The sequence below is a fragment of the Oryx dammah genome, unplaced genomic scaffold (genome assembly GCF_014754425.2).
Source record: "Oryx dammah isolate SB20612 unplaced genomic scaffold, SCBI_Odam_1.1 HiC_scaffold_21, whole genome shotgun sequence".
NCBI classification, from domain to species: Eukaryota; Metazoa; Chordata; class Mammalia; order Artiodactyla; family Bovidae; genus Oryx; species Oryx dammah.
In genome coordinates, this window is record NW_024070205.1 from 47840773 (window position 1) to 47858488 (window position 17716).

At 37.7% G+C, this 17716-nt stretch overlaps 1 protein-coding gene across 1 annotated transcript in view; it reads left to right on the top strand.

Moving 5' to 3' along the window:
* Nucleotides 1–17716, top strand: part of CATSPERE (catsper channel auxiliary subunit epsilon) — a 146338-nt gene that overhangs the window by 49088 nt on the left and 79534 nt on the right. The window lies entirely within an intron of this gene.

Consider the following 17716-nt stretch of genomic DNA (forward strand, 5'->3'; position numbering starts at 1 on the left):
ATACCTCATTGTAGTTTTGATTTGCATTTCTGTGATAATTAGCAATAAAGAACATCTTTTCATGTGTCTATTAGCCATCTGTATGTTTTCTTTGGAGAAATGTCTGTTTAGATCTTCTGCCCATCTTTTCATTGGGTTGTTCAGGGTTTCTTGCTATTGTATGAGCTATTTATAGATTTTGGAACTTAATCCCTTGTGGATCACATAATCTGAAAATATTTTCCCCCAGTCTGTAAGTTGTCTTTTCATTTTGTTTGTGGTTTCCTTTGCTATACAAAAGCTTTTAAGTTTGATTAGGTCCCATTTGTTTATTTTTGCTTTTATTTCTACTGCCTTGGAAGACTGACCTAAAATAACACTGATACAATTTATGTCAGAGAATGTTTTGCCTATGTTCTCATCTAAGAGTTTTATGGTGTCATGTTTTAAAGTCTTTAAGCCACTTTGAGTTTATTTTTGTAAAGCTTGTGAGGATTTGTTCTAACTTCATTGATTTATATACAGATAGCCAGCCTTCTGTAATCAATCAAGTACCTAGGCTTGATTGATAATCCAAGGCTGTATATTTTCACCCTGCTTATTTAACTTATATGCAGAGTACATCATGAGAAATACTGGACTGGATGAAGCACAAGCTGGAATCAAGATTGCCAGGAGAAATAGCAATAACCTCAGATACGCAGATGACACCACCATTATGGCAGAAAGCAAAGAAGAACTAAAGAGCCTCTTGATAAAAGTGAAAGAGGAGAGTGGAAAAGTTGGCTTAAAACTCAACTTTCAGAAAACTAAGATCATAGCATCTGGTCCCATCACTTCATGGCAAATAGATGGGGAAACAGTGGAAACAGTGACAGACTTTATTTTGGGGGGCTCCAAAATCACTGCAGATGGTAACTGCAGCCCTGAAATTAAAAGACAATTTCTTCTTGGAAGAAAAGTTATGACCAATCTAGACAGCATATTAAAAAGCAGAGACATTACTTTACTGACAAAGGTCCATCCAGTCAAGGCTATGGTTTTTCCAGTAGTCATGTATGGATGTGAGAGTTGGACTATAAAGAAAGGTGAGCACCAAAGAACTGATGCTTTTGAATTGCGGTGTTGCAGAAGACTCTTGAGAGTCCCTTGGACTGCAAGGAGATCCAAGCAGTCCATCCTAAAGGAAATCAGTCCTGAATATTCATTGGAAGGACTGATGCTGAAGCTGAAACTCCAATACTTTGTCCACCTGATGCCAAGAACTGACTCACTGGAAAAGACCCTGATGCTGGGAAAGATCGAAGGTAGGAGGAGAAGAGGATGACAGTGGATGAGATGGTTGGAATGCATCACTGACTCAATGGACATGAGTTTGAGCAAGCTCCAGGAGTTGGTGATAGACAGGGAAGCCTGATGTGCTACATTCCATGGGGTCACAAAGAGTCAGACACGACTGAGTTATTGAACTGAGGCAAAGGGCAAAGTGCTTATAACTAAAAGATTTAGTACTTCTAGACAACAACCTTATAGTTTAGTGGGCAAGACAAGTAAACAAACAGATGCTGTGATAGAAGTGAACCCAAGGTGAAGTGGAATATATAGAAGGTGTACCAACTGAGGCTTGGAAGGTGCACTAAGGCTCAGAGAGGACTTTCCTAAAGAGGTGACATCTGCATTACTGAAAGAAAATAAAAGTCAGCCAATTGAAAGAGCCTTTCAAACAGTGGGGCAACATATAGGAGGGCCTTCAAACAGAGACCTGAGAGAGCAGATTCATTCTAGGAGATCAAAATTCAATTTATGGTTAAAGTAAAGGGTGATTTTAGAACATGCTCAAACAATTTAGAACATGCATCAACTTAAAATAAGCTGCTGTATACATAGATTGTTATATAAGAACCTCATGGTAACCACAAACCAAAAGCCGATAGAGTCACCAAAAATAAAGGGAAAGGAATACAGGTATTGCACTAAAGTCATCAAAATAGAAGCAGAGATAGTAAGAGAAGAAGAAGGTAACAGAGAACAACAACAGCAACAAAAGTAACCAGAAGACAATTAACAAAATGGCATATATATCAATGCCATTTTGTTTGTTTGTAAGTACATATATATCAATAATTACTTCAAATGTAAATGAACTAAATGCTCCCATCAAAAGATACAGGGTGATGAATGGATTGAAAAACAAGACCCATATACATGCTGCCTATAACAGACTCACTTCAGATCCAAAGACATACACACAGACTGCAAGTGAAAGGGTGGAAAAAGATACAGGCATACCTTATTTTATTGTGCTTTACTTTATAATTGAAGGCTTTGGCAACTCTGCATCTGTCAATACTCTCAGTACCATTGTTAATAACAGCAGTTGTTCATTTTGTGTCTCTATGCCACATTGTGTAATTCTTGCAATATTTCATACTTTTTGTTATTATTTATATTATTATATTATATTTTATGTAATAATAATATTAATGACTATAGCCATGAAATTAGAAGATGCTTGCTTCTTGTATGCAAAGCTATGACAAGCCTAGACAGCAGACAGAATATTAAAAAGCAGAGACATCACTTTGCTGACAAAGGTCCATATAGTCAATGCTATGGTCTTTTCCAGTAGTCAGGTATGAATGTGAGAGTTGGACCATAAGGAAGACAAAGCGCCAAAGAATTGATGCTTTCGAACTGTGGTGCTGGAGAAGACTCTTGGGAGTCCTTTGTACATTGAGGACATCAAACCAGTCAATCCTGAAGGAAATCAACCCTGAATATTCATTGGAAGGACTGATGCTGAAGCTGAAGCTCCAACAGTTTGGCCACCTGATGCAAGGTGCCTGATGCTAAGAAAGATTGAGGGCAAGAGGCGAAGGGGGCAACAGAAGATGACATGGTTGGATGGCATCACAGACTCAATGGGCATGAGTTTGAGCAAACTCTAGGAGATAGTGAGGGAGAGGGAAGGAAGCCTGGTGTGCTGCAGTCCATGGGGTCACAAAGAGTCAGACATGACTTTGTGACTGAAGAACAACAAATATTAATGGTGGTCTATGATCAGTGATCTTCGATACTACTATTGCAAAATGATCACAATTAGCTGAAGACTCAAATTTTGGTTAGTATTTTTTACCAATAAAGTCTTTTTGATAAAGGTATATATGTTTTTCTTTTAGATAGTTGGACACTCAATAGACTACAGCATGTACACATAATATTTCTATGCATTGGGAAACAAAAACAATCATGTGACTTGCTTTACCTCAATATGTGCTTTATGCGATGGTCTGGAACTGAACCCATAATATCACCAAAGAATGCCTGTATTCCATGAAAATGAAAGCAAAAATACAGCTGGGGTAGCAATATTTATATTGGACAAAATAGACTTTAAGATGAACTGTAATGAAAGACAAATTGGAACATAAATAATGATACAGAGATCAATCCAAGAAGAATATATAACCCTTGTAAATATATAAGTACCCAACTTAGGAATACCTAAATACATAAAGGAAATATTAACAGACATAACAGAAGTTGACAGTAATACAATAACAACAGGGTCCTTTAAACCCCACTTGTATTAATGGGCAGATTATACAGAAAACCAATAAGGAAACACTGGCATTAAATGACATATTAAAACAGATGACCTCATGAGATGCATACAGAGCATTTCACTCCAAAACTTCAGAATACACATTCTTTTAAGTACACATGGAGTATTCTCCAGGATAGGTTACATGTAAGAACACAAATGAGTCTCAATAAATTTAAAAATATTGAAATCATATCGAGCATTTTTTCCAGTCATAATGGTTCAGTTCAGTTCAGTCACTCAGTTGTGTCTGACTCTTTGCAACCCCATGAATCATAGCACGCCAGACCTCCCTGTCCATCACCAACTCCCAGAGTTCACTCAAACTCATGTCCATCAAGTCAGTGATGCCATCCAGCCATCTCATCCTCTGTCATCCCCTTCTCCTCCTGCCCCCAATCCCTCCCAGCATCAGAGTCTTTTCCAATGAGTCAGCTCTTTGCATGAGGTGGCCAAAGTACTGGAGTTTCAGCTTTAGCATCATTCCTTCCAAAGAAATCCCAGGGCTGATCTCCTTCAGAATGGACTGGTTGGATCTCCTTGCAGTCCAAGGGACTCTCAAGAGTCTTCTCCAACACCACAGTTCAAAAACATCAATTCTTCGGCGCTCAGCTTTCTTCACAGTACAACTCTCACATCCAAACATGACCACTGGATAAACCACAGTCTTGACTAGACAGACCTTTGTTAGTAAAGTAATGTCTCTGCTTTTTAATATGCTATCTAGGTTGGTCATAACTTTCCTTCCAAGGAGTAAACATCTTTTAATTTCATGGCTGCAATCACCATCTGCAGAGATTTTGGAGCCCAAAAAAATAAAGTCTGACACTGTTTCCACTGTTTCCTCAGCAATACATGAACTGTGAACTTCCAGTTGTTCAAGATGGTTTTAGAAAAGGCAGAGGAACCAAAGATCAAATTGCCGACATCCGCTGGATCATGGAAAAAGCAAGAGAGTTCCAGAAAAACATCTATTTCTGCTTTATTGACTATGCCAAAGCCTTTGACTGTGTGGATCACATAAACTGGAAAATTCTTCAAGAGATGGGAATACCAGACCACCTGACTTGCCTCTTGAGAAACCTATATGCAGGTCAGGAAGCAACAGTTAGAACTGGACATGGAACAACAGACTGGTTCCAAATAGGGAGAGGGGTACATCAAGGCTGTATGTTGTCACACTGCTTATTTAACTTCTATGCAGAGTACATCATGAGAAACGCTGGGTTGGAAGAACCACAAGCTGGAATCAAGATTGCCGGGAGAAATATCAATCACCTCAGATATGCAGAAGACACCACCCTTATGGCAGAAAGTGAAGAGGAACTAAAAAGCCTCTTGATGAAAGTGAAAGAGGAGAGTGAAAAAGTTGGCTTAAAGCTCAACATTCAGAAAATGAAGATCATGGCATCCAGTCCCATCACTTCATGGCAAATAGATGGGGAAACAGTGGAATCAGTGTCATAATGGTATGAGACTAGAAATCAGCTACAAGAAGAAACTAGGTAAAAGCACAAGCGCATGGAGTCTATACAACCATTGGTGGCCACTGTAAATATCAAAAAGAAAATGAAGTAACACCTTGAGACAAATGAAAGTGGAAATATAACATTCTAAAGTCTATGGGATGCAAGAAAGGCAATTCTAAGAGAGAAGTATATAGCAATACAGATTACGTCAGGAAAGAAGAAAATTACAAATAATCTAAACTTATACCTAAAGGAACTAGAAAAAGAATAAACAAAGTCCAAAGCTGGTAGAAGGAAAGAAATAATGAAATCATAGTGGAAACAAATGAAACAAAGAGGGAAAGAGGGAAGGAAGGGTGAATGAAGAGTTTGTTCTTTGAAAAGATAAAAAAAGTTGATAAAACATTAGCCAGACACATCAAGAAAACAGAGATTTGGCCCAGATAAATAAACTCATAAGTGAAAGAGAAGTTAAAATGGACACCATAGAAATACAAATATAAGAAATTACTTATGAAAAATTATACACCAACAAATAGGACAAACCAGAGAAATGGAAGGATTCCTAGAAACATACAATCTTCTAAGACTGAATCCAGAAGAAACAGAAAATCTGCACAGACCAATTATTAGTGAGTAAATTGAGTCAGTAATCAAAAAATTCTAAGCAACCAAAGTCCAGGACTAGATGCCTTTACATGTGAATTCTACTGAACATTTAATGAAGACTTAATAATTATTCTTCTTAAACTATCCCCCCAAAAACTGAACAGGAACTCATTCTATGAGGCTGGCATAACCTTGGTACTAAAACCAGACATAGACAACTACGAAGAAGAAAATTACAAGCCAAGATCACTAATGAACACAGAGGCAAAATTACTCAACAAAATATTAACAAACCAAATTCCACAATTCATTAAAAAAAATCATATACCATAATCAAGTGAGATTTATCCCAGGGAAAGAAGGGTGAATTAATATCCACAAATCAATCACTGTGATACACCACATTAAATAAAAGATAAAAATCATGGGATTATCTCAATAGATGCACAAAAAAACTTTTCACAAATTCAACATCCATTTATGATAAAGGCCCTCAACAAAGCGCATACAAAGGAAATGTGTGCGTGCTCAGTCTTGGTTGTTTCCGACTCTTTATGACCCCATGGACTGTAGCCCGCCAAGCTCCTCTGTCCCTGGGATTTTCCAGTCAAGAATACTGAAGTGGGTTGCCATTTTCTCCTACAGGGGATATTCTAACCCAAGGATCAAACATATGTTTCCTGCATTGGCAGGCAGATTCTTTACCACCGAGCCACCTAGGAAGCCCAAATAAACATATCTGAACATAAAAAGGCCACATATGATAAACCCACAGCTAATATTATACTTAATGGTGAAAGGCTGAAAGCATTTCCCTATGATCACAAACAAGACAAGGATGTCCACTCTCTCCACTTTCATTAACATAGTATAAAAATTTTCATCCACAGCAATCAGACATTAAAAAATAAATAAATGAACCCATATTGGAAAGGAAAAAGTAAAATCTGTTGCATTTCTATATGCTAGTAACAAAACTATGACAGAAATTAAGAAAACAATCCCACTTACAATTGCATCAAAAAGAATCAAATACATAGGAATAAATTTAACCAAGGAGGTTAAAAACCTGTATTCTGAAAAATATAAGACACTAATAAAGGAAACTGAAGAAGACACAAATAAATGGAAACATATTACTTGCTCATAAACTGGAAAAACTAATATTGTTGTATGCCCATACTACCCAAATCAATCTGCAGATTCAGTGCAATTCTTATCAAAGTACCAATGGCATTTTTTACAGAACTAAAATAATCCTACAACATGAATGAAAATACAAAAGATCCTGAACATTAAAGCAACCTTGGGAAAGAAGAACATAGCTGGAGGAATTGCAATCTAATTGAAACTATACAACAGCATTATAGGAACAGTAATTTCACAGTTATAGTCATTTAAAAGTATGATACGGGTGCAAAAATAGACACATAGGTCAATGGAACAGAATAGAGAACTCAGGAATATACCCACATTTATATGATCAATTAATCTACAGTGAAGGAGACAAGAAGATACAATGGAGAAAAGAATAAAACTGGGCCAATTTCTTACACCATATATAAAAATAAACTCAGAATGGATTAAAGACTAAAGTATAACCTCTGGAGTGATGAAACGCCTAGAAGAAAACGCAATCTCTGTGCTCTTTGATGTTGGTATTGATAGTGTTTTTCTGGTTTGGTCTCAGGCAAGGACAACAAAAGCAAATATAAACAAATGGACTGCATCAAAAGCTTTTTTTTTTTTTTTGGCCAGGGAGGGAAGAGGCATGCCACCCAATTTATAGGATCTTAGTTTCCCCAACCAGGGATTGAATCTGGGCGTATAGCAGTGAAAGCACCAAGTCCCAACCACTTAACCACTTGACCACTAGGTAATTGCCAAACTAAAACACTATCCACAGAGAAGGACACCATCAGTAAAATGGAAAGGCAAACTCCTGATTGGAGAGGATATTAGCAAATGTTATGTCTAATAAGCTAATATCTAGATGGTATAACACTTTGCACAGAAAAGCAAATAATCAATAATATCTAGATTGTATAAAGAAGTCATACAAATCAATGTCAAGTAAAATCCAATTTAAAGATGGGAAGATGATGTGAAAAGACATTTCTCCAAAGAATGCATATAAATGACCAATAGACATATGAAAAGATGCTCAATATGACTAACACTCAGGGAAATACAAATCAAAACCACAGTGAGATACCATCTTTTTGATGATCAAAAAGATAACAAAATAACAAATGTTGGCAAAGATATGGAGAAAAGGAACCCTGACACACTCCATATAATAAATATATGTAGTACACTCCATGTAGTACATGACCCCAGTAGTTATTTATCGGTATGAGAGTTGAAGGTTGAGCAGAGAAGAATTGATGCTTTTGAACTGTGGTGGTGGAGAAGACACTTGAGACTCTTGAGAGTCCCTTGGACAGGAAGGAGATCAAACCAGTCAATTCTAAGGGAAATCAACACTGAATATTCATTGGAAGGACTGATACTGTAGTTGAAGCTCCAATACTTTGGCCACCCAATGTGAAGAACCGACTCACTGGAAAACACCATGATGCTGGGAATGATAGAGGAGAGTGGGGCGACAGAGGATGAGATGGTTGGATGGCATCATGGACTTAATGGATATGAGTTTGAGCAAACTCCAGGAGAGTAAAAGACAGGGAAGCCAGGCGTGCTGCAGTCCATGGAGTCACAAAGAGTCGGATACTACCGAGCAACTGAACAACACGCACTCTTGGTGGGAATGTTAATTGGCATAGCCACTATGGAAGAACTTCCTCAAGAAATTGAAAATAGAACTACCATGCTGCTGCTGCTGCTGCTAAGGTGCTTCAGTTGTGTCCAACTTTGTGCGACCCCATAGACGGCAACCCACCAGGCTCTGCCATCCCTGGGATTCTCCAGGCAAGAACACTGGAGTGGGTTGCCATTTCCTTCTCCAAAGAACTACCATATGATCTAGCAATTCCACTTCTGGATATTTGCCCTAAGAAAATAAAAACACTAAATTGAAAAGATAGATGTGTCCCCTGCAGCATTATTTACAATAGCCAAGATATGGAAGCAACCTAAATATCCATCAGTAGATGAACCAATAAAGATGGGATACACACACAGACACAGTGAACTATTACTCAGGCATAAAAAATAATGAAATCCTGCTATTTGCAACATGAATGGACCTAGAGAGTATTATGGTAAATGAAGTAGGTCAGACAAAGAAAGAAAAATACTGTATGATCTCACTTGTATGTGAAATCTAAAAGTCAAACAAAGTAAAATAGAAACAGACGTAGTTACAGAGAACAAACTGGTGGCTGAAATAAGTGAAGGGAATTAAGAGGTACAAACCTGTAATTACTCAAGGATAATAATAATTCACAGGGATATAATATACAGTATAGGAATATAGCAATAATACTGTAATAATTTTGTGTGGTAACAAATGATTACTAAATTTATCATGATGATCACTGTGTTATTACTTTGATTGTCAAATCACTATGTTGTACACCTGAAATGAACATAATATTGTATGTCAACTGTACTTTAATAAAATAAAATAAGTTATATGGCAAGCTACTTTAAAAAAGAAATTCAACTTTATGGTAACTAATACAGAATAAGTATAGATTTAACTTAGTTTTTTGGCAACATGTATATCAGTTGCTCTTCACAGTTAATTCAGCAAATGTTTGTTGTACATCTACTAATCAAGCTACTGTTAGAAACTAGGGGTACAGTCAAGGTGCCTACCTTCTATATTCAAATTTTAATTGGGAATTCAATAATTCAAATTATTCTAACATAGGAAATGGATAATTAACAAGTAAATATGTAAATAACATATTGTATCAAGAACTATGAAAAACTATACTAAATGACAATACAGAGAGAAATACATTTAGATACCATCTTATAGGTGGCATTGAGTTGAGATAAAAGGGTTTATATGAACCAGAAATGTGAGAAAATGTGGAAAGACTAATCTACGTTCTTAAAAAGGAAAAAAGATTAGTGATGGAACAGATACATAAACAATTATAGACCAATACATCTGAAAACTTAAAGAAAAAACATTCTAGAAAATAGTTTTTCAAACATGACTCAGAAGGAAATACAGGAGTTGAGCAATATTTTAACTATGAAGAAACTTAATCAGTATTTAACAATCTTTAAGGAGGGTGAGAGAGCACTAGCACAGAAAATTTCCATCCTAACTTGCAAAATGAAGTTATCAAGTTTGCATATACCAATTCAGGCAAGGTATATATGAGAAAGAAAACTTATATGCTGATGTCATTTATGAACCTAGATGCAAAATTCTGAATAAAATATTAGCAAAATAAATCCAGTAATATATGAAAAGAGAGATGACATATAATCAAGTTGGTTTATACCAGAAGTGCAAGCTTACTATGATATTTTAAATGTTTTAACATAGTTCATTACATTAATAGATTAAAGGAGAAAACTGCATGTAATCTCAATAGGGACAGAATGAAGCTTTATTTTTACCTCATATCATATATTACTTCAGTCGTGTCCGACTCTGTGTGACCCCATAGACGGCAGCCCACCAGGCTTTGGGATTCTCTAGGCAAGAACACTGGAGTGGGTTGCCTTTTCCTTCTCCAATGCATGAAAGTGAAAAGTGAAAGGGAAGTCGCTCAGTCGCGTCCGACGCTTTGCGACCCCATGGACTGCAGCCTACCAGGCTCCTCCATCCATGGGATTTTCCAGGCAAGAGTATTGGAGTGGGGTGCCATCGCCTTCTCCGAAGGCCTCACTATTACCATCATATTGGGCGTTAGGATTTCAATATATGAATACTGAGCAAACACAAACATTCACACCATAGCAATGTGCAACAATGGGAACACTTACATACATTGCTAGCAGAAGTATAAATTGGCACAAGCAATTTGAAAGATATTTTTACATTGTCAGACAAAGTTGAAGATGCATATATCTTGAGCAATTCAACACCTGTGGTTACCTTAGAGAAACCCATGCACAGGTGAATCAAGAGATATGTGAAAGTATATTTGTAGCAGCATTTTTCTGAAAGGAAAAAATTTGAAACTCTAATTTCCTTTCATAGAGGAATGGATAAACATTCTCTTGCATAATTACACTATAGAAATTATACATTATACAGCTGTGAGAAATAAACACAGCAACACAAATCAACATGAATGTATTTCACAAGCATAATATTGAAGGAAAAAGGAATGGCAAACGACTTCTGCTTTCTTGCCTTAAGAACCCCATGCACAGTATAAAAATGCAGAAAGATGTGACACTGAAAGATGAACTCCCCAGGTCGGAAGCTGTCCAAAATGCTCCTGGAGAAGAGTGGAGAGATAGCTCCAGAATGAATGAAAAGTCTGAGTCAAAGTGGAAAAAATGTCCAGTTGGGGATGTGTCTGGTGGTAAAAGTAAAGTCCAATCCTGTAAAGAACAGTATTGCATAGGTCCCTGGAACGTTAGGTCCATGAATCAAGGTAAATTGGAAGTAGTCAAACAGGAGATGGCAAGAATGAACATCATTTTAGAAATCAGTGAACTAAAATGAACTGGAATGGGCAACAATCCCTTAGAAGAAACGGAGTAGCCCTCATAGTCAACAAAGTCTCAAAAATGACAGAATGATCTCGGTTCATTTCCAAGGCAAACCATTTAGTATCACAGTAATCCAAGTCTATGCCCCAGCCACTAATGCCAAAGAAGCTGAACAGTTCTATGAAGACCTACAGGACCTTCTAGAACTAACAGCAAAAAAAGATGTCTTTTTCATCACAGGGGATTGGAATGCAAAAGTAAGAAGTCAAGAGATACCTGGAGTAACAGGGTAGTTTGGCCATGGAGTACAAAATGAATCAGGGAAAAGGCTAACAGAGTTTTGCTAAGAGAACACACTAGTCAGAGCAAACACCCTCTTCCAACCACATGAGAGACGACTCTGCACATAAACATCACCAGATGGTCAACACCGAAATCAGATTGATTACATTCCTTGCAGCCAGAGATGAAGAAGCTCTATACAGTCAGCAAAAACAAGATGAGGAGCTGACTGTGGCTCAGATTATGAACTCCTAATTGCCAAATTCAGACTTAAACTGAAGAAAGTAGGGAAAACCACTAGACCATTTAGATATGACCTAAATCAAATCTCTTTCGATTATAGAGTGGAAATGACAAATAGATTCCAGGGATTAGATTTGATAGAGTACCTGAAGAACTATGAATGGAAGTTCATAATATTGTACCAGAGGTGTTGATCAAGACCATCCCCAAGAAAAAGGAATGCAGAAAGGCAAAATGGTAGTCTGAGGAGGCCTTATGGACAGCTGAGAAAAGAAGATAAATGAAAAGCAAAGGAGAAAAGGAAAGATAAACCCATCTGAATACAGAGTTCACATAATAGCAAGGAGAGACAAGAAAGCCTTCCTAAGTGAACAGTGCAAAGAAACAGAGGCAGGGGGAATAAAAAAAACAGAATGGGGAAAGACTAGAGACCTCGTCAAGAAAATCAGAGATATAAAGGGAATATTTCATGCAAAGATGGGCACAGTAAAGGATAAAAATGGTATGGACCTAACACAAGCAGAAGAGGTGGAAAGAATACACAGAACTATACAAAAAAGATTTTAATGATGCAGATAGCCATGGTGGTGTGATTGCTCACCTAGAGCCAGACATTTTGTAGTAAGAGGTCAAGGGCGCCTTAGCATCACTACAAACAAGCTAATGGAGGTGATGGAATTCCAGTTGAGCTATTTCAAATCCTAAAAGATAATGCTGTGATAGTGCTGCACTCAATATGCCAATAAATTTGGAAAATTCAGCAATGGCCACAGGACTGGAAAAGGTCCATTTTCATTTCAATCCAAAGAGAAGCAACCCAAAGAATGCTCAAACTACCGCACAATGGCACTCATTTCACATGCTAACGAAGTGATGCTCAAAATTCTCCAAGACAGGCTTCAACAGTACGTGAACCGAGAACTTCCAGATGTTCCAGCTGGCTTTAGAAAAGGCAGAGGAACCAGAGATCAAATTAACATCCTCTGGATCATTGAAAAAACAAGAGAATTTTAGAAAAACACCTACTTCTGCTTTATTGACTATGTCAGAGCCTTTCACTGTGTGGATCACAACAAACTGGAAAATTCTTCAAGAGATAGGAATACCAGACCACCTGACCTGCCTCTTGAGAAAACTGTATGCAGGTCAGGAAGCAACAGTTAGAACTGAACATGGAATAATGGACTGGTTCCAAATTGGGAAAGAAGTACGTCAAGGCTGTATATTGTCACCCTGTTTATTTAATATATGCAGAGCACATCATGCTAAATGCCATGCTGGATGAAGCACAAGTGGGAATCAAGATTGCCAGGAGAAGTAGCAATAACCTCAGATATGCAGATGACACCACCCTTATGACAGAAAGCAAAGAAGAATCTCGTGATGAAAGTGAAAGAGGAGAGTGAAAAAGTTGGCTTAAAACTCAGCATTAAAAAAACAAAGATCATGGCATCTGGTCTCATCACTTCATGGCAAACAGACGGGGAAACAATGACACAATGACAGACTTTATTTTCTTGGATCCCAAAAATCACTGCAGATTGTGACTGCAGCCATGAAATTAAAAGACTCTTGCTCCTGGAAAGAAAACCTATGATAAACTCAGATAATGTCTTAAAAAGCAGAGATATTATTATGCCAACAAAGTTCCATCTAGGCAAAGTTATGGTTTTTCCAGTAGTCATGCATGGATGTGACAGTTGGACCATAAAGAAGGCTGAGAACCAAAGAATTGATGCTTTTGAACTGTGGTCTTGGAGAAGACTCTTGAGAGTCCCTTGGACTGCAAGGATGTCAATCCAATCCATTCTAAAGAGAATCAACCTTGAATATTTATTGGAAGCACTGATACTGAAGCTGAAGCTCCAATATTTTGGCCACCCGATATGAAGAGCTGACTCATTGGAACAGACCCTGATACTGGGAAAGATTGAAGGCAGGAGGAGAAGGGGATGACAGAGGATGAGCTGGTTGGATGGCATCACCGACTCGATGGACATGAGTTTGAGAAAACTCCAAGAGATGGTGAAAGACAGGGAAGCCTGCCATGCTGCAGTCAATGGAGTAGCAAAAAGTTGGACACAACTGAGACTGAACAAGAACACCTGAAATATAATGTGGCATGTGAAACTGAATAGGGGGAAAAATTAAGATTCCATTAAAGTACTGGAATAGTTTGAACGTTTTCCTGAAGATAATGTATGGGCCACTGAATTTTCTAAGTAGTTTTTAAGCAAGCACAGAAAATACAAAGCAGAGAGAGGAACTGGTAACTGACTTCATAGAGCACAGAAATTCTGCTAATTGAGAGCTTGCAGAAGGGAGTTCTGAATAGAAATTCCCTAGGGGCAGGAGGAGAGGGGGACGACAGACATTTTGTAGTAGGAGGTCAAGGGCGCCTTAGCATCACTACAAACAAGCTAATGGAGGTGATGGAATTCCAGTTGAGCTATTTCAAATCCTGAAAGATGATGCTGTGAAAGTGCTGCACTCAATATGCCAGCAAATTTGGAAAACTCAGCAGTGGACACAGGACTAGAAAAGGCCAGTTTTCATCCCAATTCCAAACAAAGGCAATGCCAAAGAATGCTCAAACTACTGCACAGTTGCACTCATCTCACATGCTAGTAAAGTAATGCTCAAAATTCTCCAAGCCAGGCTTCAGCAATATGTGAATCATGAACTCCCTGATGTTCAAGCTGGTTTTAGAAAAGGCAGAGGAACCAGAGATCAAATTGCCAACATCTACTGGATCATGGAATAAGCAAGAGAGTTCCAGAAAAACATCTATTTCTGCTTTATTGACTATGCCAAAGCCTTTGACTGTGTGGATCACAATAAACTGTGGAAAATTCTGAAAGAGATGGGAATACCAGACCACCTAACCTGCCTCTTGAGAAATCTTTATGCAGGTCAGGAAGCAACAGTTAGAACTGGGCATGGAACAACAGACTGGTTCCAAATAGGAAAAGGAGTATGTCAAGGCTGTATATTGCCACCCTGCTTATTTAACTTCTATGCAGAGTACATCATGAGAAATGCTGGACTGGAAGAAACAGAAGCTGGAATCAAGATTGCCGGGAGAAATATCAATAACCTCAGATATGCAGATGACACCACCCTTATGGCAGAAAGTGAAGAGGAGCTTAAAAGCCTCTTGATGAAAGTGAAAGAGGAGAGTGAAAAAGTTGGCTTAAAGCTCAACATTCAGAAAACAGAGATCATGGCTTCCGGTCCCATCACTCCATGGGAAATAGATGGGGAAACAGTGGAAACAGTGTCAGACTTTATTTTTTGGGGCTCCAAAATCACTGCAGATGGTGACTACAGCCATGAAATTAAAAGATGCTTACTCCTTGGAAGAAAAGTTATGACCAACCTAGATAGTATATTCAAAAGCAGAGACATGACTTTGCCGACTAAGGTCCGTCTAGTCAGGGCTATGGTTTTTCCTGTGGTCATGTATGGATGTGAGAGTTGGACTGTGAAGAAGGCTGAGCGCTGAAGAACTGATGCTTTTGAACTGTGGTGTTGGAGAAGACTCTTGAGAGTCCCTTGGACTGCAAGGAGATCCAACCAGTCCATTCTGAAAGAGATCAGCCCTGGGATTTCTTTGGCAGGAATGATGCTAAAGCTGAAACTCCAGTACTTTGGCCACCTCATGCAGAGTTGACTCATTGGAAAAGACTCTGATGCTGGGAGGGATTGGGGGCAGGAGGAGAAGGGGACAACAGAGGATGAGATGGCTGGATGGCATCACAGACTCGATGGACATGAGTCTGAGTGAACTCCGGGAGATGGTGATGGACAGGGAGTCCTGGCGTGCTGCAGTTCATGGGGTCGCAAAGAGTCGGACACGACTGAGCTACTGAACTGAGCTGAACTGAACTGAACTACTTAAGATAACTTAAATTTGGAATCAGGAGGGGAGAAGCAGAGTGAGGCACAATCGGAACAAGAGGTATACCTCAGAGGTATCTCACAACTTGTTTCTGCTTCTCCCTTAAATATTAAATGACCACCAATTACAGAAAGCTTCGAACAGATTCAGAGACCTAAATCAATAAACAGAACAACTCAATTCAGAGGACATAGCACACAGCAGAAAGCAAAAGAAAGTTCACAAAAAAATATACTGTTTATACAGAAATAAGAGACGATATTATACACATAAAAGGTGACTATATAAATGTAGTTACAATTTAAAAAAAAAATCAAAGGTTTGAAAGCAAAATGATAGACATGGAAAACTGAAAAGCTCAGTATGCTTGGCCAAGACTTCAGTCCTGGGTCCTTCCTAGATCTTGGAGATAACCAACTATCCAATCAAACAAAATAGTCACCAATACATAATTGTTCTGTGACTGCTTATGTGAGATTATTATATAGTCAGTGGACAATAACAAAATGATACTGATGATTTGAAAAGACCAACTGGTGCTTGAAAACAATGTTAGAGTCAGTGGTGTGGCTTGCCCAAAGCAATAATTGGATCAAGTTTGATGGTGCCATGGTTTAGGGCATAGAAGTTTGATGACATCCCTTCAATTGCCCCAACGTGGGGTTTTCTTCACCTGGCAGGAACTCATTCTGAGTGGGCAGAATGCCATCACCACCAACCAAGTGTATATTCATTGAGGAAATAGGAAACTCAAGAAGCATTTACTGAACATCCTATAAACTGATCTCTCCTGAATTGCCCTGCTGAGAAATTCTTAGAACTTCTCCTGAGTTTTAAGATACATATCAGAGTGCTTGTTTTCACAAATACATTTCTGTGTCCACTTCAAAAGATAGACCCAGCCCTGTCAAATTTTATAATACGAAGAAAAAAAGTGACGATCTTAAAAACCTATAGAAAGGCACCTCATTTAAATAATAAGAGTCAATGTGTCGTCTGACTTCCCATTAGTAAAACTGAATACACAAGGCTGGAGAAAATGCCTTCAAAATTTTGAAGTCTCTATCTAGCCAAATTATCTAGCTGGTTAATGTAAAATAAAGATATTTTGGGGTATTCAGAGTCTCAAAAATTTTATGTTCACACACCCTTCAACAGAGAGATACTAAAAAAATGTGTTTTTAACAAAACAAGAAAAATCAAAGCATTGGACCTGGTAAATGGTGACTTCAACCCAGGGAATAAAGAAAGAAAATTTCAGGAAACAAGTACTAAGTTACCTCTGCATTTACCACAAGGAAAATATTATGGAGCACCATTTTAATTACCTACTGGAAAACTTAGAAAACTGAACACATTTTTTAAGTGAAATTATTAACTTTATGGGAAATACTGTAAATATACATATAGGAAGACTTGATTATAACTTTCTCAGTAGTTAACAATATGTATATATTAAATAACGTAAATAGTATAAATTTAGCTAAACACTATGATATTAACTTGAAAAAAGAGATGTACAGGTAGGTATACTATGTGGCAGAGATAATTTCATGTGGCATATAAGAAGCCAATAATGAACAAAATTACATATTAAGAGAGCAGTATAAGAATATTTATTTGAGATAATGGAGACATTTCAGAACAAAGAGCTGCAAAGATCAAAACTGTTTTCTTTTGGTAACTAAAGTGAGGAATGAGGAGAAATGGGGCCGTGGTGGCGTTTTAATATTATTTGTTTTGTTTTACCCGACTTATGTTGATAAAAATAAAAATTTTTTATAAAAGATGATAAATGAGATGGATGAACCTAGAGCCTGTTATACAGAGTAAAGTAAGTCAGAAAGAAATATTAATGCATATATATGGAATCTAGAAAAATAGTACTGATGAAACTATTTACAGAGAAGAATTGGAGATGCAATTGTAGATAATGGTCTGGTGGACACAGCAGGGGACTGAGAGGGTAGGACAAATTGAGAAAGCAGCACTAACGTATATACACTATCATATATAAAATATGTAAAATGTAAAATA